General features: G+C 45.7%; 1 protein-coding gene and 1 long non-coding RNA gene across 2 annotated transcripts in view; one reads left to right on the top strand and one right to left on the bottom strand.

Moving 5' to 3' along the window:
- Nucleotides 1-311, bottom strand: part of LOC130295386 (protein spinster homolog 1-like) — a 2,986-nt gene extending 2,675 nt beyond the window's left edge. Inside the window, exon 1 of the mRNA XM_056546073.1 lies at nt 168-311. The gene's annotated coding sequence lies outside the window, so the exon portion shown is untranslated. The remainder of the gene's footprint in view (nt 1-167) is intronic.
- Nucleotides 239-26,781, top strand: LOC130295387 (uncharacterized). Its single transcript, XR_008848810.1, has 3 exons — nt 239-372; nt 24,496-24,542; nt 26,446-26,781. It is a non-coding gene; the product is annotated as an uncharacterized LOC130295387 (long non-coding RNA).

Raw genomic sequence — 26,781 nt, 5'->3', positions numbered from 1 at the left:
GTTTAATGCCTAAGCCAAGTATTATCACAATGCTATGAGAAATATAACTTTTGTTATTTCTTTTGGAAATTCATTGCTTGTTTTTTTGCTAAAAAAAACAACAACAAAAAAAAAACTGTCAAACAAAAAGCCCTGTGTATATATGAATAGAAGAGGCTGAGACTTACCTTGTGGTTCTCTCTTCAGACAATGAACGGTCAAAATCTTGTATTCTCTATCGCAAATAGAAACTCTCTAACAAACACTTTGCACCACAGGTTGTGAATGCAAAACACACTGAAGAGACTGCAGCCGGCGCGCACCTCCTTGTACAGCTTACGGTGACATCATCACAAGCATGTGTGACATCACAAGGTTCTAAACCATCTTCAGGTATGTATGTATATATATATAGTAAATGTGAGTAGCCGTATTAGTCCAGTGATGCAGATTGTAATACCTTTTTTATTGGACTAACAGAGTGTTGTAGAGACAAACTTTTGGGATTCCTCCCTGATAATTTATCAAGTCCTTTGATCATTAGTCCTTGACTATTGGACTTGATAAAGGGAGGAATCCTGAAAGCTTGTCTCTACAAAATTCTGTTAGTCCAAGAAAAAAGGTATTACAAGAGACTGCAACATTTTTTGATTTGCATATATATATATATATATATATATATATATATATATATATATATATTAATATTCACCTAGAAATACATCAAGTACATAAAAACATCTTTAAAAAAAATATTACTCCAGGCCTGCCGTGTATATCGTCGTACTTCACAGTGTCTTCTCGGTTTGTGTATTTTAATCTTTTGACCTTTTAACCCCACCAGGACTAAGGGCATCCTGGGACTTCGGCGTTTCTGTTAACTGCCGGTAACAGGGCGTTGAACAGAATAGGATGCCTGCTGAAATCGTTCAGCAGGCATCCCATGCCAACGCCTGAGGTAGTCCTGAGACCCCCCCTCCCCGCCCACCATGTCGGCGATAGCAATCTGCGACGATTCTGGGTCATATGGGTCTCCAGTGACCTGGTGACCAGGAAAATAAGAAGGATCGGGGCTGACAAGACAGCCCCGTTCCCCCTGAAGGGATAGGAATGAGATGGTAGGGATGCCACCCCTCCTATCCCTGCTATTGGTTGGTCAGAAGCGAACAACCAATAGCAGATCTAGGGGGGTTAAAGTTCGGTCACACTCTACCCACCCACAATAGTCCGGGAAGAGCGGGAGAATTGTGCTGGGAGCGGTGCCGGAGGTCCCTTACCGAAAGCAGGTGGCGGGCGGCAGTGGGCGGCGATCCTGCTACTGACGGAAGCCAGTCGGTGAGTTGTTGCCTTGCAACATCTGGAGGGCCACAGTTTGGAGACCACTATACAGTGGTCTCTAATCTGTAGCCCTCCAGATATTGCAAAACTACAACTACCAGCATGCCCAGAAAGCTGTTTGCTGTTTGGGTATGCTGGGATTTGTAGTTTTGCAAGATTTAGAGGGTTACAGTTTGGAGATCACTGTGCAGTGGTCTCTAAACTGTGGACCTCTAGATCTTGTAAAAATACAACTCCCAGCATGCACCAACAGCAAACGACTGTCTTGGCATGCTAGGAGTTGTAGTTGCATGCCTCCAGCTGTTACATAACTACAACTCCCAGCATGCCCTTCGGCGATCAGTACATGCTGGGAGTTGTAGTTTTGCAACAGCTGGAGGCACACTGGTTTGAAAATACTGAGTTAGGTAACAGAACCTAACTCGGGTTTTTCAACCAGAGCCTCCAGCAGCTGCAAAACTACAACTCCCAGCATGCATGGTCTGTCAGGATACATTTACACAGTTTACAGTGAGTTTCCTGCTTCATGTTTAAGCTGGGGCAAATTTTCCGCCACAGCTCAAACTCCTAGCGGGAAACTCACTTTAAACCCCCTCCCATGTGAATGTACCCTAAAAACACTACACTACACTACACTAACAAAAAATAAAGGTGTAAAGCACTACATGTACACCCTCTTACACTGTCTCCCCCTTCCCCCCCCCCCCCAATAAAAATGAAAAACGTCTCGTACAGCAGTGTTTTCAAAAGGAGCCTCCAGCTGTTGCATAACAACAACTCCCAGCATTGCTGGACAGCCACTGACTGTCCAGGCATGCTGGGAGTTTAGCAACAGCTGGAGGCCCCCTGTTTGGGAATCACTGGCGTAGAATACCCCTATGTCCACCCCTATGCAAATCCCTCAAATGTGCATGGCGCTCTCTCACTTCAGAGCCTTGTCATATTTCTAGGAAACAGTTTAGGGTCACACATGGAGTGTTTCCGTACTTGGGAGCAATTGTGTTACAAAGTTTGGGGGGCTTTTCTCCTTTTACCCCATATAGTAAGGAAATGTTGGGGTCTACACCAGCTGGTTGGTGTAAAAAAAAAAACTTTTTTACACTAACATGCTGGTGTAGCCCCATACTTTTCATTTTCACAATAGGTAAAAGGGAAAAAAGACCCCCAAAATTTGTAACGCAATTTCTCATGAGTACGGAAATACCCCATATGTGGACGTAAAATGCTCTGCGGGTTCACAACAGGGCTCAGAAGTGAGAGACAGCCATGTACATTTGAGGCCTAAATTGGTGATTGCACAGGGGTGGCTGATTTTTCAATGGTTCTGACATAAACGCAAAATAAATAAATACCCACATGTGACCCCATTTTAGAAACTACACCCCTCACGGAACATAACAAGGGGTACACTGAGCTGTAACACCCCACAGGTGTTTGACAATTGTTCATAAAATTTGGGTGGGAAAATGGGAAAAAAAATTTCACTACAATGCCGGTGTTACCCTAAATTTTTCATTTTCACAAGGGAGCATTGTAGTTCGCCCGCAGAGCACTTTGCATCCATGGGGTATTTCCATACTCAGAAGAAATGGTGTTACAAATATAGGGAGGCATTTTCTCCTATTACCCCTTGTAAAAATGTAAAATTTTGGGGGAAAAACTGCATTTCAGTGAAAAAAATTATTTCATTTACACATCCGATTTTAATGAAAAGTCGTCAAACACATGTAGGGTGTTAAGGCTCACTGTACCTCTTGTTACGTTCCTTGAGGGGTGTAGTTTCCAAAAGGGGTGTAGTTTGGTATTCTTTCACCATAAGGGATTCCTAAATGCAACATGCCCCCAAAAAACCATTTCAGCAATCCCTCTCCAAAATCCCATTGTTGCGCCTTCCCTTCTGAGCCTTGCAGTGCACATGCAGAGCCCTTTACCTCCACATATGAGGTATTTTCTTACTCAGAGAAATTGGTTTACAAATTATTGGGGGCTTTTTACCTTTTACCCCTTGTAAAAAAAAAAGTAAAAAAGTGTAAAAAATTAAGATTTTGAATTTTCTCCTTCACTTTCTGGATGTCATATTGTATACTTTGAGGGGTGCAGTTTTTATAATGAGGTCATTTATGGGGTATTTCTAACATGAAAGCCCCTCAAATCCACTTCAAACTGAACTGGTCCCTGAAAAAATTGTGATTTTGAAATTTTTGTGAAAAATTGGAAAATTGCTGCTGAGCTTTGAAGCCCTCTGATGTCTTCCAAAAGTAAAAACATGTCAACTTTATGATGCCAACATAATGTAGACATATTGTATTTGTGAATCAATATATAATTTGTTTGGAATATCCATTTTCCTTATAAGCAGAGAGCTTCAAATTTAAAAAAAATGTACATTTTCAAATTGTTCATCAAATTTTGGAATTTTCACCAAGAAATGATGCAAGTATCACCGACAATTTACCACTAACATAAAGTAGAATATCTCAAGAAAAAATATTCTCGTAATCAGAATGAAAAGTAAAAGCATCCCAGAGTTATTAATGCTTAAAGTGACTGTGGTCAGATTTGCAAAAAAGGTCCTTAAAGGGTTTGTGTGTTTTCCTGACTTTCGGAGATCCGCTCACAGCGTCTGGAAGTTCATTACTCCGAACACTGTGTGTGGGCTTCCGTGTTCGCAGCCGCCGGGAGTGACGTCACAGCGTTCGGAGTAATGAACTTCTGGATGCTGTGAGCACAACCCCTTTAAAGGACAACTGTAGTGGTACACTTTTATATATGCCGTGCCCGGGCCTCAAAAATAAACAAAATAAACTCATACATACCTTCCTACGAGCCCCCGTTGGTCCAGCACAGGCCTCACGGTCCGGCAGTGCTGACGTCATTCCACTTCCTGGGTACGGGGACGCCGCAGAGCCGTCTGCGTATCACTTGCCGTAGCGATGTCCCACCCCGATCGGTGATAAGCTGAGCCCACTGTCATGTAAGGAGTTCTGGCTGGCTTCTTACATGACAGTGGGCTCAGCCTATCACCGGCCCTGGAGGGACATCGTTACGGCCGGTGATATGCCGATGGCTCTGCGGCGTCCCCGTCCCCAGGAAGTGGAATTATGTCAGCATTGCCTGACCGTGAGGCCTGTGCCGGACCAACGGGGGCTCGTAGGAAGGTACGTATGAGTTTATTTTGTTTCTTTTTGAGGCCCGGGCATGGGCATATATAAAAGGGTACCACTACAGTTGTCCTTTAAGGTGAAAACGGGCTTGGTCCTTAAGTTGTTAATAAATACTTTTGCACCACACTTAGCCCTTTGGATTGTTTATTTAATGCATTTTCCACCATTATAGTGACACAGTATTCCTGTAGGTCAGGTATCTTTTTGCTCGGGCTTTGTTGACATTTTTAATATTTATTGCAGTTTGACCCATGTGCTCTGTATATTTTACCTTTGCGGCCGTCTGCCCATTTTACATTTAATTTATCTTTAATTAGCGGAGTACCCGGCGTTGCTCGGTTTTTCCTTCTTAATCCTTGTTGTGGAGGAGAAATCAACAGAGGAAGCTTTTGACTTCTTATCCCGTCCTCATATATTGTTGTCATATCCCAACCCCATATCCTGTCCTCATATCCCCACCTCCTATCCCCACCTCCTATCCCGACCTCCTATCCCGTCCTCCTATCCCGTCCTCCTATCTCGACCTCCTATCCCAACCTCCTATCCCATCCTCCTATCCCGACCTTCTATCCCGACCTCCTATCCTGACTTCCTATACCTACTTCCTATCCCGACCTCCTATCCCGACCTCCTTTCCCGACCTCATATCCCATCCTCCTATCCCGACCTCCTATCCCAACCTCCTATCCTGACCTCCTATCCTGACTTCCTATCCCGACCTCCTGTCTCGACCTCCTATCTCGACCTCCTATCCTGTCTTCCTATCCCGTCCTCCTATCCCGACCTCCTATCCCGACCTTCTATCCCGACCTCCTATCCTGACCTCCTATCCTGACTTCCTATCCCTACTTCCTATCCTGACCTCCTTTCCCAACCTCATATCCCATCCTCCTATCCCGACCTCCTATCCGGACCTCCTATCCTGACCTCGTATCCTGACTTCCTATCCCAACCTCCTGTCTCGACCTCCTATCTCGACCTCCTATCCTGACCTCCTATCCTGTCCTCCTATCCCGTCCTCCTATCTTGACCTCCTATCCAAACCTCCTATCCCGTCCTCCTATCCTGTCCTCCTATCCCGTCCTCCTATCCCAACCTCCTATCCCAATCTCCTATGCCGACCTCCTACCCCGACCTTCTATCCTGACCTCCTATCCTTACCTCCTATCCTGACTTCCTATCCCTACTTCCTATCCCGACCTCCTATCCCGACCTCCTATCCCGACCTCCTATCCCGACCTTCTTTCCCGACCTCATATCCCATCCTCCTATCCCGACCTCCTATCCCGACCACCTATCCTGACCTCGTATCCCGACTTCCTATCCCGACCTCCTGTCTTGACCTCCTATCCTGTCTTCCTATCCCGTCCTCCTATCCCGACCTCCTATCCCGACCTTCTATCCTGACCTCCTATCCTGACCTCCTATCCTGACTTCCTATCCCTACTTCCTATCCCGACCTCCTATCCCGACCTCCTTTCCCGACCTCATATCCCATCCTCCTATCCTGACCTCCTATCCGGACCTCCTATCCTGACCTCGTATCCCGACTTCCTATCCCGACCTCCTGTCTCGACCTCCTGTCTCGACCTCCTATCCCGACCTCCTATCCCGTCCTCCTATCCCGTCCTCCTATCTCGACCTCCTATCCAAACCTCCTATCCTGTCCTCCTATCCTGTCCTCCTATCTTGTCCTCCTATCCCAACCTCCTATCCCGACCTCCTACCCCGACCTTCTATCCCGACCTCCTATCCTGACTTAGTATCCCTACTTCCTATCCCAACCTCCTATCCCAACCTCATATCCCATCCTCCTATCCTGACCTCCCATCCTGACCTCCTATCCTGACTTCCTATCCCGATCTCCTGTCTCGACCTCCTATCTCGACATCCAATCTCGACTTCCTATCCCATCCTCCTATTCTGACCTCCTATCCCGACCTCCTATCCTGTCCTCCTATCCCGACCTCCTATCCCGACCTCCTATCCCGACCTCCTATCCCATCCTCCTATCCCGTCCTCCTATCTCGACCTCCTATCCCAAACTTCTATCCCGTCCTCCAATCCCAACCTCCTATCTCGACCTCCTATCTCGACCTCCTATCCTGACTTCATATCCCGTCCTCCTATCCCGACCTCCTATCCCGACCTCCTATCCCGATCTCCTATCCCATCCTCCTATCCCGTCCTCCTATCCCGTCCTCCTATCACGTTCTCCTATCATGACCTCCTATCCCGACCTCATATCTCGACTTCCTATCCCGACCTCCTATCCCAACCTCCTATCACGACCTCCTATCTCGACCTTCTATCCTGACCTCCTATCCTGACCTCCTATCCAGACTTCCTATCCCGACCTCCTATCCCGACCTCCTATCTCGACCTCCTATCCCAAACTTCTATCCCGTCCTCCAATCCCGACCTCCTATCTCGACCTTCTATCTCGACCTCCTATCCTGACTTCATATCCCGACTTCCTATCCCGACCTCTTATCCCGACCTCTTATCCCGACCTCCTATCCTGACTTCATATCCCGACTTCCAGTCCTGACCTCCTATCCCGACCTCCTATACCGACCTCCTTTCCCGACCTCCTTTCCCAACCTCATATCCCATCCTCTTATCCCGACCTCCTATCCTGACCTCCTATCCCGACCTCCTGTCTTGTCCTCCTATCTCGAGCTCCTATCTCAAGCTCCTATCCCGTCCTCCTATCCCGACCTCCTATCCCGACCTCCTATCCCGACCTCCTATCTCGACCTCTTATCCCGTCCTCCTATCACGTTCTCCTATCATGACCTCCTATCCTAACCTCCTATCCCAACCTCCTATCACGACCTCCTATCTCGACCTTCTATCCTGACCTCCTATCCTGACCTCCTATCTCGACCTCCTATCCTGTCCTCCTATCCCGACCTCCTATCCCGACCTCCTATCCTGTCCTCCTATCCTGTCCTCCTATTATGTTCTCCTATCATGATCTCCTATCCCGACCTCATATCTCGACTTCCTATCCTAACTTCCTATCCCGACCTCCTATCATGACCTCCTATCTCGACCTTCTATCCTGACCTCCTATTCTGACCTCCTATCCCGACCTGCTATCTCGACCGCCTATCTCGACCTCCTATCTCGACCTCCTATCCTGACCTCCTATCCCAACTTCCTATCCCGACCACCTTTTCTGATCTCCTATACCATCCTCATATCCTGTCCTCCTATCCCGACCTCCTATCCCGACCTCCTATCCAGACCTCATATCCCGACTTCCTATCCTGACTTTCTATCCCGACCTCCTATCCTGACCTCCTCTCCCATCCTCATATCCCGACCTCCTATCCCGACCTCCTATGTCAACCTACTTTCTCGACCTCCTATCTCGACCTCCTATCCCGTCCTCCTATCCCGTCCTCCTATCCCGTCCTCCTATCCTGTCCTCCTATCATGTTCTCCTATCATGACCTCCTATCCCGACCTCATATCTCGACTTCCTATCCCAACTTCCTATCCCAACCTCCTATCCCGACCTCCTATCTCGACCTTCTATCCTGATCTCCTATCCTGACCTCCTATCCCGACCTCTTATTCTGACCTCCTATCCCGACCTCCTATCTCGAACTCCTATCTCGACCTCCTATCTTGACCTCCTATCCTGACCTCATATCCCGACTTCCTATCCCGACTTTCTATCCTGACCTCCTATCCTGACCTCCTCTCCCATGCTCATATCCCGACCTCCTATCCCAACCTACTATCCTGACCTCCTATCCCGACCTCCTATCCCGAACTCCTCTGTCGACCTCCTATCTCGACCTCCTATCTCGACCTCCTATCTCGACCTCCTATCCCGACCTCCTATCCTGTCCTCCTATACCGAACTCCTATCCTGACCTCCTATCCCGACCTCCTATCCTGACCTCCTATCCCGACCTCTTATTCTGACCTCCTATCCCGACCTCCTATCTCGACCTCCTATGCTGACCTCATATCCCGACTTCCTATCCCGACTTTCTATCCTGACCTCCTATCCTGACCTCCTCTCCCATCCTCATATCCCGACCTCCTATCCCAACCTACTATCCTGACCTCCTATCCCGACCTCCTATCCCGAACTACTATGTCGACCTCCTATCTCGACCTCCTATCTCAACCTCCTATCTCGACCTCCTATCCCGACCTCCTATCCCGACCTCCTATCCCATCCTCCTATACCAACCTCCTATCCTGACCTCCTATCCCGACCTCTTATTCTGACCTCCTATCTCGACCTCCTATCTCGACCTCCTATCCTGACCTCCTATCCCGTCCTACTATCCCAACCTCCTATCCCGTCCTCTTATACCGACCTCCTATCCTGACCTCCTATCCCGACCTCCTATTCCGACCTCTTATCCCGACCTCCTATCTCGACCCCCTATCTCGACCTCCTATCTCGACCTCCTATCCCGACCTCCTATCCCGTTCTCCTATCCCGCCCTCCTATCCCGTCCTCCTATCCCGTCCTCCTATCCCGACCTCCTATCCCGTCCTCCTATTCTGTCCTCCTATTCCGACCTCCTATCCTTACCTCTCATTCCGACCTCTTATCCCGACCTCCTATCCCGATCTCCTATACCGACCTCCTATCTCAACCTCCTATCTTGACCTCCTATCCCGACCTCCTATCCCGACCTCTTATTCTGACCTCCTATCCCGACCTCCTATCTCGAACTCCTATCTCAACCTCCTATCTCGACCTCCTATGCCGACCTCATATCCCGACTTCCTATCCCGACTTTCTATCCTGACCTCCTATCCTGACCTCCTCTCCCATCCTCATATCCCGACCTCCTATCTCAACCTACTATCCTGACCTCCTATCCCGACCTCCTATCCCGAACTACTATGTCGACCTCCTATCTCGACCTCCTATCCCGACCTCCTATCCCGACCTCCTATCGCGACCTCCTATCCCATCCTCCTATACCAACCTCCTATCCTGACCTCCTATCCCGACCTCTTATTCTGACCTCCTATCTCGACCTCCTATCTCGACCTCCTATCCTGACCTCCTATCCCGACCTCCTATCCCAACCTCCTATCCCGTCCTCTTATACCGACCTCCTATCCTGACCTCCTATCCCGACCTCTTATTCCGACCTCTTATCCCGACCTCCTATCTCGACCCCCTATCTCGACCTCCTATCTTGACCTCCTATCCCGACCTCCTATGCCGTCCTCCTATCCCACCCTCCTATCCCGTCCTCCTATCCCGACCTCCTATCCCGTCCTCCTATTCTGTCCTCCTATACCGACCTCCTATCTCAACCTCCTATCTTGACCTCCTATCCCGACCTCCTATCTCGACCTCCTATCCCGTCCTCCTATCACGTCCTCATATCACATCCCCATATTCCGACCACTATCCCGACCTCCTATCCCGACCCACTATTCCTACCTCATATCCCGACTTCCTATCCCGACTTTCTATCCCGACATCCTCTCTTGTCCTCATATCCCGTTCTCATATCCCGACTTTCTATCCCGACCTCCTATCCTGACCTCCTCTCCCATCCTCATATCCCGACCTCCTATCCCAACCTACTATCCTGACCTCCTATCCCGACCGCCTATCCCGACCTCCTATGTCGACCTCCTTTCTCGACCTCCTATCCCGACCTCCTATCGCAACCTCCTATCCCGACCTCCTATCCGATCCTCCTATACCGACCTCCTATCCTGACCTCCTATCCCGACCTTTTATTCTGACCTCCTATCTCGACCTCCTATCTCGACCTCCTATCCTGACTTCCTATCGCGACCTCCTATCCCAACCTCCTATCCCGGCCTCTTATACCGACCTCCTATCCTGACCTCCTATCCCGACCTCTTATTCCGACCTCTTATCCCGACCTCCTATCTCGACCTCCTATCTCGACCTCCTATCCCGTCCTCCTATCCCGCCCTCCTATCCCGTCCTCCTATCCCGTCCTCCTATCCCGACCTCATATCCCGACTTCCTATCCTGGCTTTCTATCCCGACCTCCTATCCTGACCTCCTCTCCCATCTTCATATCCCGACCTCCTATCCCAACCTACTATCCTGTCCTCCTATTCCGACCTCCTATCCCGTCCTCTTATCCTGACCGCCTATCCCGACCTCTTATTCCGACCTCTTATCCCGTCCTCCTATACCGACTTCCTATCCTGACCTCCTATCCCGACCTTTTATTCTGACCTCCTATCTCGACCTCCTATCCTGACCTCCTATCGCGACCTCCTATCCCAACCTCCTATCCCGTCCTATTATACCGACCTCCTATCCTGACCTCCTATCCCGACCTCTTATTCTGACCTCTTATCCCGACCTCCTATCTCGACCTCCTATCTTGACCTCCTATCTCGACCTCCTATCTCGACCTCCTATCTCGACCTCCTATCTCGACCTCCTATCCCGACCTCCTATCCCGTCCTCCTATCCCGTCCTCCTATCCTGTCCTCCTATTCCGACCTCCTATCCCGTCCTCTTATCCTGACCGCCTATCCCGACCTCTTATTCCGACCTCTTATCCCGACCTCTTATCCCGACCTCCTATCCCGATCTCCTATACCGACCTCCTATCCCGACCTCTTATCTCGACCTCCTATCCCGATCTCCTATACCGACCTCCTATCTCAACCTCCTATCTTGACCTCCTATCCCGACCTCCTATCTCGACCTCCTATATCGACCTCCTATCCCGTCCTCCTATCACGTCCTCATATCACATCCTTATATCCCGACCTCCTATCCTGACCTCATATCCCGACTTCCTATCCCGACTTTCTTTCCTGACCTCCTCTCCCGTCCTCATATCCCGACCTCCTATCCTGACCTCCTATCTCGACCTCCTATCACGACCTCCTATCCCGACCGCCTATCCCATCCTCCTATCCCGTCCTCCTATCCCGACTTCCTATCCCGACCCGTAATATGTGCACCAGGTATTGAAATATCTCCAGCCGTACTGAAGTTATGTGGGAACATACATTTCCCATTGATTTGCATGGGACTTTAAACAAAAACCTTGACCTCACAAATGGGGGTAGTTAAGGGTTAAATTAACTATCCCATATTTTAAGTGGGCACATAAGTAACATGTGACCAAGTATTATTGAAATATCTCCAGCCGTATGGAAGTTATGCAGCATATATTTCCCATAGACTTGTATGGGACTTTAAACAAAAACCCCGACCCTGGCAAATGGGGGTGAGTAAGGGTTAAATCACCTATACTATGTTTGTTTTTGACATATAAGTAACATGTGTGCCAAGTTTCATATTAATATCTTTAGCCGTTTGGACGTAATGCTGGAACATACACACATACATACACACATATACACATACACACATACACACACACATACACACACATATACACATACACACACATAGATAAACACATATACACATACACACATTGGGCCTCATTTACTAAGACCGGAGAGTTATTTAAAAAAATTTTTTTAGTTTATTTGCTTTTCCTCCATTATTTTTCTCACCTTATTTACTATTGTGTCGCAAATTTCGGGTCTTTTCTGTCACACGGAATATTGTTTGGTCGCACAAACTAAGCGAGTAAAACCCGGATACATTTTTTTATTTTTTTTTTAAATGCAGACTTGGAGACCCTATTGAGAAGAGAGGAAAGTTTGTAGAAAATGACTATGCTCAAAGCAAGAACAATCAAAATATCCATCACTTGTCCAAATTAATTTTAAAGTTTACAAAAATAGTCCATGTAGTCCAATCTCTGTTATATCGGAGCGGTGCTGCTATCAAATGTGAACACCGCCTGCAGCTAAAAAGGGGGTTAGTTTGATGTAATTCAACAGAGGGTGCGCTGCTGAAGTTCAGTTATTCTTTTCTGTCTGGCAACAGTGCTCTCTGCTGACATCTCCTGCTTGTCTCGGGAACTGCACAGAGTAGAAGAGGTTTGCTATGGGGATTCGCTTCTACTCTGAACAGTTCCTGAGACAAGTGTCATTAGAGAGCACTTAGGCTGAAAAGAACAACTCAACTTCAGCAGCTCAAAAGTACTGAAAGGATTCCTATTTTTTTAATAGAAGTAATTTACAAATCTTCCAAATAGAAACACTATCCGGCACTGCTGTACAGGGAGTGAACGTAAGTCCGCAATTAAAGTGCAAGTGTGGATATAGTCCTAAGGGTGGTGCTCAATCTTGCAGAAAAAGGAAGAATTTTAACAACATGGCAATGTAGAAGAAATGATGGCACTCACCCGATGAATGGACTTGCAAGGATGACTTTTATTACGTGCATGTCAACCAAAGTGCATGTGCATGGCAGCGTTCAGCGTTCAGGCAGGTAAGGGCGGGCAAGGACGCCGGGAGATAGATGGTCTCACAAAGCACGGAAGTGCGAGACAGCTGTAACCACCTGCACGCTGGGTCTCCCGGCGTCCTTGACCACCTTTACATGCCTGAACGCTGCCATGCACATGCACTTTGGTTGACAAGCTCGTAATAAAAGTCATCCTTGCAAGTCCATTCATCGGGTGAGTGCCATCATTTCTTCTACATTGCCATAATTTACAAATCTGTTTAACTTTCTGGAGCCAGTTCATATATAAAAAACTATTTTTTTCCCTGGATAATCCCTTTAAGAACCACTGCTGTAAACGAACGACGGGTGCAGTAGGGAGATCGCGAGGGTCCCCAGCGTAGGGACCCTCGCGATTAGAAATCTTATCCCCTATCCTTTGGGGGGATAGAAATAGGGTAAGTGCAATATTGTGGCTGTATAATTTATTATGTGCAATTGTCATTATGTACAATATTCACCCGAGCCTGTGCAATATCATTTGTTTGTGCACTAAATAACCCTACCATGTGCAATTACCCCTTGTAACTTTACATATTAAGGCATTTGTACTCTCCTGATGACGCTGAGGCCACGCTCAGTAGAAACACGTTGAGAGTCATATATTATTGTACAGTATTGCACTTGTGAGCGTTTGGACTGTGGAACTCTATGTTAGGTGGTGAATATTACCACTTATCCTCCGCTACTCTGAAGTTTGTTATTTATTATTTCTTCTTTGGAACAATTATTTTGTTATGGTGGTTTTTAACAGTGACCTTAATAAAATGTAACTTTTCGGCACTTCTCATTGGTAAATTGGATTTTTTTTGTCATTGCCACGAAGGTTGTTTTGGAAAGGGCTCTGGATAGGCGGTATAACTATCCTTTCTCTGTATACTAGATAGTCTTAAACTGTACTTATTTTAATGTCTCCTTTTATTGTGCTTTCTTTAAATTCTTGTCAGGAATAATGCTGACTAGCCATACAAGTAGTAAATGTAAGACTCACCGCAGTTGGTGGAATTCAGTAGATAGTAGATCCGTGACACCACAGTGGTCTGGAGCTGGAGATGTAGTGGATCCGCTGGACCTGTGTGGCAGATGACGCGGGCCGTACCAGGGAGCAGAGTCTAAGGTGCCGCTGGGTTTCACCAGAGCTCGCCGCAAAGCGGGATGGACTTGCTGCAGCTGGCGGCACCCAGGTCGCTACCCCTGGCACGACTCGACCACACAGGCGGCTGAGGTGAAGCATGGAACAGAAGGGATGAGACAAGAAGAAGTCAGGCTAGCGTGAGGTCAGGGCTGGCGGCACAGGAGCGTAGTCAGTAGGGTAGCAGAAGGTCAATAGGCAGGCGGCTGGAATCGCAGTCAGGTCACGGAATGCAAGGTCTGTTACACGGCAAGGAAACACGGAATACAGCTTTCTCTCAGGAAAAAAGGAAAACAGAGGAGGCCAGAGGAGGATAGGGGACAATGCGCTCACGGCCCGGGCATGCCGCCGGAGCACAAGATGTCACAGTATCCCCCCCCCCCTTTGGTCCCCCCTCCTTTTGGGACTGAGGAAACGTTTGAGGAGACCACGATCCAGGATGTTCTCCTCAGGCTCTGAAGCTCTCTTCTCAGGACCAAATCCCCTCCAATCGACCCCAAAAAATTTCTTCCCACGTACCATTTTCGAGGCCAAGATCTGTTTAACTTGAAAAATATCAGAGGTACCGGAGACAGGAGTGAGAGCGATGGTATTTCTTTGAGAGAATCGATTGACAACTAGGGGTTTGAAGAGAGACACATGAAAGGAGTTAGGAATGTGTAGAGAAGGGGGTAGACGGAGTTTGTATGAAACAGGATTAATTTTTTGTAAGACCTCGAACGGACCTAGAAATCGAGACCTAATTTGTAATTAGGGATTTTGAATCAAATGTATTTAGAAGACAACCACACTTTATCACCAGGAGAGAAGGATGGAGGAGGTCTTCGTTTCTTGTCTGCCTGGGTTTTCATGTGGGAGGAGGCCAGGGATAAAGACCGCCGAGTCTGTCGCCAAATGGAGGAGAAATCACGGACAAGTTCGTCTACAGCTGGGACACTAGAAGAAACTGATACAGGAAGAGGAGAATGGAGATGATGACCAAAAACAATAAACAATGGAGATGTCCTCATGGATTCTGAATCTTTCTGATTATAGGAAAATTCAGCCAAGGGAAGGAGATCAACCCAGTCATCCTGACGAGCTGAGACAAAATGGTGTAAATAAGTCTCCAAAATTTGATTTACCCTCTCCACCTGACCATTGCACTGGGGGTGATAGGCAGAGGAGAAATGTTCCATGTGGCGTGCGCCGCATGATGGCACCAGAACACAGGAAAGCCCAACTGTTCCACGACCTTGCCGACCGTCTGCAGCGGTTGTCGCTGGATGAAGAGGGGGCCTGCAATCTTCCCCCACTGCCTGACGATGACGACGGCTGACCGGATACCCCTCCAGGGGAAAGCGCAGGGACACCTTGAGCTCCTTCACCGGTGAGATTGTCCCCACACATTTACGATCCTCCATGTCCCCTCACCACCGGACATGGGGTTCATGGGCCGAGATCCCCACAGAGGAGTCTTCTGTAAGTACACCATCAGAAGCTGCCTTCTCTTCCTCCACCAGCCCTGAGCCAGAAATACCCCTGTCTACTTTGTAGAGTGTACGACCGTGCTCACCAAAATTGTCTAAATGGATCTTTGGGGATGAACCTGATTTGATCCAGTACATGCATGATGTTCTCCAACCCCTGCCTGGGAAGTCCCTTCCACCGGTCCCTAAGGCACAGAGGGAAAGGGCCCGTCAGGACGCCGAAATAGCCGACTTGATGGAAAAGTTAAAGGCCCGACAAAGAGAACTTTATGCATGTTTGAAAAACATCGCTGAATTTTTTAGAAATAAAGCACGAAGAGCAACTCAGAGTTTCAGCGTTCTACTATTAACCCCTTAAGGGCGCAGCCCATTTTCACCTTAACCCCTTAATGACAATGGGCGTAAATGTACGTCATGGTGCCTTGGTACTTAACGCACCATGACGTACATTTACGATCCTCCATGACCGCGAGCACCGGACTGGTGCCCGTGTAATGCATGGCAGGTCCCGGCTGGTATCAGCAGCCAGGGACCCGCCGGTAATGGCGGACATCCGCAATCGCGTGGATGTCCGTCATCAACCCCTCAAGATGCCGTGATCAATGCAGATCATGGGATCTGTGCAGTGCGGTACTTTAAATGGATGATCGGATCGCCCGCATCGCTGCCGCAAGGATCTGATCATCCATAATGGCGGACGGAGGTCCCCTCCCCTGCCTCCATCCGTCTCCAGGGGTCTTCTGCTCTGGTCTGAGATCGAGCAGAAGATCACCGATAACACTGATCAGTGTTATGCCCAATGCATAGCACTGAACAGTATTAGCAATCAAATGATTGCTATAAATAGTTCTCTATGGGGACTATTAAAGTGGAAAAAAATAAGTTAAAAAATGTAAAAAAAATTTATAAAATAAGTTTCAAATGTGAAAAATCCCCTCCCCCAATAAAAATGTAAATCATCAGTTTTTCCCATTTTACACCCAGAAAAGCATAAAATACCATATTTGGTATCGCTGTCTGCATAAAAGTTTGAACTATAAAAATATATTGTTAATTATCCCGTACGGTGAACGACGTAAATGTAAAAAAAATAAAAAAAAATATTTATTTTTATTTATTTATTTTATTTATTTATTTTATTCCCAAAAAAATTTATAAAAAATGTATAAAAAGTGAAACCTAAGCAAGTGGCACCAATAAAAACTACAGATCACGGCGCAAAAATTAAGCCCCCCTACCACCCCGTATACGGACAAATTAGAAAGTTATAGGTGGTCAAAATAGGGCAATTTCAAACATACTAATTTTATTAAAATAGTTTGAGATTTTTTAAAAGTGGTACAATTATAGAGAAGCATAATCGTATTGACCCACAGAATAAAGAAAACATGTAATTTTTACTGTAACGTGTACAGCATGAAAACAAAACCTTCCAAAATTAGCTACATTTCGGTTTTCTTTTACATTTTCCCACATAAATAATATTTTTTGGGTTGCTCCGTACATTTTATGGTAAAATAAATGATGTCATTACAAAGTACAATTGGAAATATAAAATATATATAAAAGAATTATGATTTTTAGAAGGTGAGGAGGAAAAAACGAAAATGCAAAAATAAAATGGGCCTGGTCCTTAAGGGGTTAAGGGCTGAGTTCTTTTTTGCAAATCTGAAAACTGTCATTTTCCATATTAATAACTCTGGGACGCTTTTACCTTTCATTCTGATTCCGAGAATGTTTTTTCGTGACATATTCTACTTTATGTTAGTGGCACAATTTTCGTCGATACTTGCATCATTTCTTGGTGGAAAATTCCAAAAGTTCATGAAAATTTAGCATTTTTCTAAATTTGAAACTCTCTGCTTGTAAGGAAAATAGACATACCAAATAAATGATATATTGATTCATATATACAATATGTCTACTTTATGTTGGAATTAGAGATGAGCGAACTTACAGTAAATTCGATTCCTCACAAACTTCTCGGCTCGGCAGTTGATGACTTTTCCTGCATAAATTAGTTCAGCTTTCAGGTGCTCCCGTGGGCTGGAAAAGGTGGATCCAGTCCTAGGAGACTCTTTCCTAGGAATATATCCACCTTTTCCAGCCCACCAGAGCACCTGAAGGCTGAACTAATTTACGCAGGAAAAGTCCTCAACTGCCGAGCCGAGAAGTTCATGAGGAATCGAATTTACTGTAAGTTCGCTCTTCTCTAGTTGGCATCATAAAGTTGACATGTTTTTACTTTTTCAAGACATTAGAGGGCTTGAAAAGTATAGCAGCAATTTTCCAAATTTTCATGAAAAATTCAAAATCTGATTTTTTCAGGAACCAGTTAAGTTTAACCCCTTTAGGACCAGGCCAATTTTCACTGTAGGACCAGAGCGTATTTTGCACATTTGACCACTTTCACTTTAAGGCTAGGTTCAGACTACGGAATCTCCAGGCAGAAAATTTCCGCCCGGAGATTCCGAGTGTGGCCAGCGCTGACTGAATCAGTCGGCGCTAGGACCGCGCGGATTTCCGCCTTAAGAAAGAGCAACGCCTTTCTTCAGGCGGAAATTTCCAAGCGGATTTTCCGTTCACAAATTCCACTTCACAAATTCCGAAGTGTGAATTTGTGAACGGAAAACCATTCACTACACTATGCATTTTAGCAAGCGGAATTTCCGCCTGCAATTTTTAAAGCGAAATTGCAGGCGGAAATTCCGTAGTCTGAACCTAGCCTAAGAATTAATATCTCTAAAACGCTTTTACCGAATATTCAGATTCTGAGATTGTTTTGTTTTGTGACATAGTCTTCTTTATTTTGGTGGTAAATTTTCGTCGTTACTTGCATACTTTTTTGGTGAAAAATCCCCAAATTTCATGAAAATTTTGAAACTTTTGCATTTTTCTAACTTTGAAGCTCTCTGCTTGTAAGAAAAATGGATTTTCCCCAAAAAAATTATTTTTATTCACAAATACAATATGTCTTATGTTGGCATCATAAAATGGACATATTTTTACTTTTTGAAAAAATTAGAGGGCTTCAAAGTAGAGCAGCAATTTTCAAAAATGTCATGAACATTGCAAAATCTGAAGGGACAGATGTTACAGAACTACAACTCCCAGCATGCCAAAGGCTGTCTGGGCATGCTGGGAGTTGTAGTTTTGCAACATCTGCAGGGTCACAGTTTTGGGACCACTGTTACAGTGGTGCCCAAACTGTAGCCCTCCAGATGTTGCCAAACTACAACTCTCAGTTGTCAGAGAACACACAAACCCCTTTGCCGTTTCGCTTTCGCTTTGAAACGGCGTAGGGGTTTGTGTGTTCTCTGACAGTGTGAGTATTCATGTGGTGACTTTGCATGTGCTGTGGTGGCTGTTGTCCACATGGGGTTTATTGTAGAGATGCGGTAGTAGGGTACTTGGACCAGTATCCTTGTGATTGTCTTGGCTCCTTAAATGCCCCTCGGACCTCTCTGCTCATTTCAAACCCCCTCATCACTGCAAAGTGCCCTCTTTTCTACATCACCACATTTTTCTCATCTCTTGTATTTATTCATATGTTTGTGGCTTACCTCGTGTATTGTATACACTCTATGGCATCTGTATTTTGCAGCCTGTTATGTATTTACCAGTACTTTTGGCATCTGCCCTCTAAGAGATAATTCCAGTTCAGAGTACATACTCTCTTTCGGTTGTTACTGATCCTTTTCTCTGTCATTTTAATCATGTTTTTATAATCATGTTCATTAAATAAAATGTATAACTTTATTGGCTAAATTTACTGTTTGGTGCAATTTATTGATAGGATCTGGTAATTAGTGTGGTATGCACCAAACGCATTGAAACTTTTCTTTATTGAAAAGCCACTTTTGGTCATACTTGGTTACTTACCAGTGTTTCCCAACCAGCGTGCCTCCAGCTGTTGCAAAACTACAACTCCTAGCATGCCCAAAGGCTGTCAGGGCATGCTGGGAATTGTAGTTTTGCAACACCTGGAGGCACCCTGGTTGGGAAACACTGGTGTATGCCCTATAGAGGTTTGGTGAACTACAACCCCCAGGAGACTACAGAGGCAGCATGCTGGTGTTATACCACAGACTGAAGACTCCTGAATGACACATGCTGGGAGTTATAGTCCCTTTTGTGTGTGTATGCCAGTGTATCCCAACCAGGGCTGATTATATTAGTGTTCTGTGTATAAGGGGGCCGACCCAGGAAAATAGTAGGATGGGTAAAGGGTGGAACAAACAAACAAACAAAAAAGGAGATTTGTAGTGTTCAGCACAGCAAGAAACAGGAAATAGAAGCAAAGATAGGAAAACAAAGTGGGGGATAAAAAGACAAGAAAGAACAGAAATAGAGTAGGCTAAACAACAAGAATAGAAGTGAAACAAAACAAATAGGGTAAGTCACAAACGGAAAAACATGTTGACCACCGGAGTACCCCTTTAAGGGGCCTTTCTGTAAGAAATGCCCCATAAATGACCCTCCCTCAAATGCACCCCTCAAAGTATTCAAAATTACATTCAGAAAGTTTGTTAACCCTTTAGGTGTTTAACAGGAATAGCAGCAAGTGGAGGAGAAAAATCAAAATCTCCATTTCTTACACTAGCATGTTCATGTAGCCCCATTTTTTTCATTTTTACAAGGGGTATAAGGAGAAAAAGCCCCCCAAAACTTGTAACCCAATTTCTCTTAAGTATAGAAATACCTCATATCTAGACATAAAGTGCTATGCGGGCTCGCAACATGGCTCAAGAAGGAAAGAGCAACTATGCGATTTTGAATGGCAAATTTTGCTGTCATGGTTTTTGGGGGGCATGTTGCATTTAGGAAGCCCCCACGGTGTCAGAACAGCAAAAAAAAACTCAACATGGCATACTATTTGGGAAACTTCACACCTCAAGGAATGTAACAAGGGGTACAGTGAGCCTTAACACCCCACAGGTGATTGACGGGTTTGTGTTGAACTTGGACATGAAATGGAAAAATTTGATTTTTAACACTAAAATGATGGTGTTACTCCATCATGGTGTTTACAAACCTCCCATGGTGCCAGAACAGCAGAACCCCCACCTGTGACATCATTTTAGAAACTACACCACTCAAGGAACGTAACAAGGGTTACATTGAGTATTTACACCTCACAGGTTTTTGGAACAGTGGGCCGTAAAATTGAAAAATTAGATTTTTAACACTATAATGATAGTGTTACCCCAAATGTTTCATTTTTACATGGGGTAATAGGGGGAAAAAGGCCAACAAAATTTGTAGTGCAATTTCACCTGAGAAAGAAAATACCCCATATGTGGATGTAAAGTTCTCTGCGGGCACAACTGCAATGCTCCGAATAGAAGGAGTGCCATTGGGCTTTGGGAGAGAGGTTTGTTGGAATTAAAGTCGTGAGCCATGTGCATTTACAAAGCCCCCATTGTGCAAGAACAGCAGAAACCCCCCCACATGTGACACCATTTTAGAAACTACACCTCTCAAGGACTGTAACAAGGGTATTAACCCAATTTTTTTTAGTTTCACAAGTAGGAATAGAAAAAAAGCCCCACAAAATTTGTAGCCCAATCTCTCCAGAATAAGGAAATAACCCATATAAGGCTGTAAAGCACTATGCGGGTGCAAAATACGGCTTAGGATTGAGACAGCACCAATGAGATTTGAGGCCTAAAGTGGTGATTTGCAGTGTAATGGCAGAGGTTCTGACATTAAATAAAAATAAAAAAATCGGCAAGTGACCACAATTTAGAAACTACACCCCTCAAGGAAGGTAACAAGGGGTACAGTGAGTACTTACACCTCACAGGTTTTTTGAACAGTGGGCCGTAAAATGAAAAATGTAATTTTTTACACTAAAATGCTGGGGTTACCCAATTTTTTACATTTTCACAAGGGGTACTGGGAGAAATTGGGTTACAAATTTTGGAGGGCTTTTTCTCGTGACTATGGAAACACATCCACATATGGAGTAATGTGCTGGGCAGGCACACAACAAGGTTCAATATCCCCAATATCGCGCCACACCCCTACCCTTCAATTCCCTGGTTGAACTTGATGGACATATGTCTTTTTTCGACCGTACTAACAATGTAACTATGTAAGTCATAGAGGTCAGTTTGCATTCGAGGCCTATGGCCAGAGCCGGCCTTTGGGGTATGCGAGCTGTGCGGCCGCACAGGGCACCATAGCAACAGGGGCGCCGGGCGGCCAACACAGCTCGCATGCCACTAACATACTTGTCACATACAGGGTAGTATGTGTGGTAGTATTACATTCAGAGGGTACAGTGTGTGGTAGTATAATATTCAGGGGATACATTGTGTGGTAGTATTATATTCAGAGGGTACAGTGTGTGGTAGTATTATATTCAGAGGGTACAGTGTGGTAGTATATTCAGAGGATACAGTGTGTGGTAGTATTATATTCAGAGGTACGGTGTGTGCCAGAATTATATTCAGGGGATACAGAGTTTGGCAGTATTATGATAATTGTTTTCATACAGAGGATCAGAATTCGCTGACATAGTGAGGAGCTATCTGGGCGTCAAGTTCTGCAGAGAGAAGATTTAGCTGGACCCGGCTGTATGTACCATCTGAATTAGATAAGGAAAGACTATAGAGAAGACGTCACCTGTAATCACTGGGGGGGGGGGGGGGGGGGCACAAGGTTAGCTCGCACAGGGCGCCTGAACACCTAAGGCCGGCCCTGCCTATGGCATTTCAGTAGCTGACGGTTACATACATTCAGAGGAAGATACAAATTAGAAACACCCATATGTGACACCATTACAGAAAGTACAACCCCCAAGGAATGGATATAGGGGTAGAGAGGACTTTTTGAATGCACGGGTGTTTCCAACATTTATTTTCCAGGAATGGATGAAGGGTAGCTTTTGAAAATTGCAATTTTCAACCTATGCTCTGCTTCATCTTTCTGGGAGCAACTAACATGTGACTCCGAATTGTCGCCTGGAAATACGACAGAGCTCATGAGGGAAAACTCTTCGCACTTGAGGCCGATGTTTCTTACGGACCTAACAGTTACATACATTCAGAGGGAAATACAAGAAAGGAGCACCCACATGGGGGGGGGGGGGGTGTTTGACTAGTAGACTCCCACTAGCATGGGGCACAGGGTTAGGAGCAGAGGAGGTTTGCGGTCCCGCATGGCAGCGTCTCCACCGCCTTGGTTGCCCATCATCACTAGATATGCCTCCTCTGCTGAAAACGCCCTGCGGGCCATTTTTGGTGTATGTATATGTAACAAAAAAAACGTTAAAACCTGAAAAAAAAACACCCATCTGAACCCCAAAAAAATGATGATCAGTGATAAATCACTGTCAGTCATCAGGGCAGGCCGCACACACAGGTACGGTCCATCCACACAGCATTGGCCTGCTGCTGGTGGCATAGGTGCAAAAAAAAAAAAAAGCTGCTATAACCCCGAAAAAGCACCTGCACCACAAAAAAAAACAAAAAAAAAACCCTGATCAGTATTACGAAACTGATCAGCGGTGAGTGGGCGATTGGCTAACAGTGGCCGGCCACTCTTTTATATGAAAGAGGGTCCAGACACAGCGTTAGCACAAAAAAAAAAAAACTGGGGGCAGACCACAGTGACCCTCTAGGGCCCGGGTTAAACAGCTTTTTTTTGCCTCCTAGGACTGTCCCTGCCTAATCTAAACTGTCCCTGACTGCTAATGTGCTGGAGGGCACAAAAACAGTGCCAGATGGCACTTTTATTTATTTTTACTGAGGAGGGAAGAGGGCAGCACGAAGCTCTGTCCTTCTCACCAGTTCACAGAAGTGTGGGGGGCAGAATGGAGCAGCATGCTCCTCACACTCCTCTCCCCTCCCCACAATGCCGTGATTTTCGCGGTCATTCTGGCTGCCCAATCACAGCTATCCTGAGGGGTGGCAACACTGCCACCTCCCAGTACAGTACGGAAGGTGATTGGTGGTGTATAATACAATTTTCTGGGTCATTGGGTCACCTGAGAACCGAATAACCCGTAATCACTGCAACTGATTTGTGATCATCACCGATATGGGGGGGGATGAGCCAAGATGCCTGCTAAATGATTTCAGCAGACATCCTGGTCCAATGCCCGCTCGGCAAGCGGAGGGGACCAGGATTGCTGCAAATTGCCCTGCATCCTTAACAGGTTAAAGGGGTACTCCGGTGGTCAATGTGTTTTTCCATTTTTGACTTACCCTATTTGTTTTGTTTCATTTCTATTCTTGTTTGTTTAGGCTACTTTATGTCCGTTCTTTGTTGTCTTTTTATCCCCCACTTTGTTTTCATATCTTTACTTCTATTTCCTGTTTCTTGCTGTGCTGAAAACTACAAATCCCAGCATGCCACATGCCTTGCTGGTTTGGGACGGCTCCTTTTTTTTTTTTTCCCCCCGCACTTTACCCACCCTACTATTTTCCTTATACACAGCACACTAATATAATCAGCCCTGGTTGGGATACACTGTAATGCACACACAAAATGGACTACACCAGCATGCTGCCTCTGTAGTCTCCTGGGGGTTGTAGTTCACCACACCTCTATAGGGCCATACACCAGTGTTTCCCAACCAGGGTGCCTCCAGATGTTGCAATACCAGCATGCCCAGACAGCCAAAAGCTGCCCAGGCATGCTGGGAGTTGTAGTCTTGATACAGCTGAAGACACCCTGGTTGGGAAACAACGCACTTTGTTTGTAATATACTGAATAGGCTAGGCCAGTGTTTCCCAATCAGTGTGCCTCCAGCTGTTGCAAAACTACAACTCCCAGCATGCCCAAAGGCTGTCAGGTCATGCTGGGAGTTGTAGTTTTACAACAGCTGGAGGCACACTGGTTTGTAAACACACATAACAGGGACTACAACTCCCAGCATGTGTCATTCAGGAGTCCCCCCCCCCCCCCCCCCACCTCCTTCACACACAGAAATCATCCCCAGTCCGAGATTTATTCCCCTGCAGTCTATACATCCCCAGCCCATGCACTTTGTTATCCTCCCCTTCAGATAACACTCTTATCTTCTCTGTCTTCTTTCAGTGCAGACCTGCGTCCTCAGAAGACAGAACTTCCTGGCCCACAAACAGGTAAGAAAAAAAAGACACATGTTACACAAACATATAATACTTATACTCCAATATTGCATTTAATATCAAGCAGATGGTCACTGAAAACTATCAACAATCTTATTGTCTGACACTGTTGAGTTTACCATGGCATCTATGGTGGCATCGCAATACGATCGCGGGTCGCCGTTGGTTGCTATGGCAGCAGGAGGTCAGATCATGACCTCCTGTCTGCCTGCTACGAAAGCCACAGGCTGGATCGCACAAGCTGTACAGTGTGCAGGTGATCGGGTCATACTGTGCTGCACTACAAATGTATTGCAGCATAGTATAACCTGTAAAAAGTGTAAAAAAAATGACAAAATGCCCCTTTCCCAATAAAAGCCCTGTATTATCACCAAAAAAAGATCAGAAACACAAATCATATACATAATAGGTATTGCCACATCCGTAATGACGTGTACTATGAAACTACAATGTAAATTATCTCGTACACTGAACCCCGTAAAAAAAAAAAAAGAAAAACGCAATTCTTAAGATAACTGCCTACTGGTAGCAATAGGAGATATGTGTCAGGACTATGGGCAGTCTGTAAATGGAGGAAAGCATGGCAGCTCTAGAAGACACAAAAACAGAATGAAAGGCACAGATACTTGGCTCGTATAGTCAGTAGTGTTTACACCCAGGAAATTTGGGACAGTAGGTTTATACCGGCTTAGACGGTCTAGACCTGCATCATAGTGACTGGCAGCGTTCACTAGCTCTTTAGTTTAGTATAGTAAGGACCTAGTTCATCCCTTGGCATGATTTACAGTCATGCCCGAATTTACTTTACTTTAAGTACTTTTAGGGATTCTATGCTTCTCTCTGTAAAGGTTTTCAAGAAGCTCCAATGTAATGGAGCCATGCTGTAGAGCAGTAGCAGTCAAAATGTGGCCCTCAAGATGTTGCAAAAATTCAACTCCCAACATGCCGGACAACCATCCAGGCATGCTGGTAGTTGTAGTGTTGCAACATTTAGAGGGCCACAGTTTGGAGACCACTGGGTAGAGCACACTAAAGGCTATGTTCACAGGAGGAAATGTCCTCTCTGTGCAGACATTCTGTAAACTGCAGAGGGCCGGCATATTATGCTGGCTCTAGGACCGCACAGGAATTTGTCATCTCATAGACAGCTATGCATTTTGTGCGGACTTATCACAAATAATGAACGTGTTAATTTTTTGTGCAGACACTGAAAATGGAATTTCTGTGCCGGAAACATCTGGCACGAATGTTCCACCGTGTGCACAGTGCAGCAGAATCCTGTTGAATTCAATTGGACTCTGCTGTAGCGGAATCTCCATACTGTATTCCAGTGCGTAATCCAGCACGGATTTTCTGACATGTGAACATGGCCTAACAGATTCAGTCAGGAGATAGCAGGGAAAGCACAAAACATATTCTTTTTGTGCTGCCTTCACTGCAGATAAAAACTTAAGCAAAAATAATGGCTGTTCTGAGTTCAAGGGCTTTATTCCCAGGTTCCGTTTCTGCTATTGACATACGTTATACTGACACCTACTGGCTATTTTCTCCCATGTGTGCAAACTAAAACATTTTAAGAATTTGATTAAATTGGTGCTCGAGGAGCAGTGGTGTGGAGAGCCACGATATAATGCATTGCTTCTAGAGGACAATACCACTGTAAAAACTTCTAATGGACACTTATTTTGTTTGTCTAATTCCAATGGGATTCAGCAACAGGGGACTAACAATTGTTTTATTTAAAAGCACCCGGCTTCCTTTAATCGGGGAATGTTGCTGATTGTTCCTAATGGATTTTAAAAATCCATTAGGAACAATCAGCAACATCCCTGATGAAGGAAGCCGGAAGCTTTTGAAACACGTTGGATGCTCTTCTGTTCCCACACTTGTTCCATAGTGACATCACAGGAGCCTTTGAATCAAACGGTTACCTTCCAGCGGGAAACAGAACGGTAGAAATGCTGCCGGCCGGAGCTGTCTCCCGTTCTATTCCCAAACACATCACTTCCACTTGTCAGGATAATCTATAGGAGAAGATCCTGAAAACCAACATCCTCATCATTGCTACTGCTACCAGCATCCTTCTCCATATTTGAAGATACCACCCACCACTACTACTACTTAGCAAGTGACAACATAGTATCACATCCTGGAAGTGTAAGTGCCTTTATGCATGCATGTTTTTTCATCATCAACACATACATAGTCTCCAATATATACTTCAATAGCTCAG

Source organism: Hyla sarda, chromosome 11, assembly GCF_029499605.1.
Source record: "Hyla sarda isolate aHylSar1 chromosome 11, aHylSar1.hap1, whole genome shotgun sequence".
In the NCBI taxonomy this organism is placed as follows: domain Eukaryota; kingdom Metazoa; phylum Chordata; class Amphibia; order Anura; family Hylidae; genus Hyla; species Hyla sarda.
This window is presented reverse-complemented; position numbering and strand designations above follow the sequence as displayed.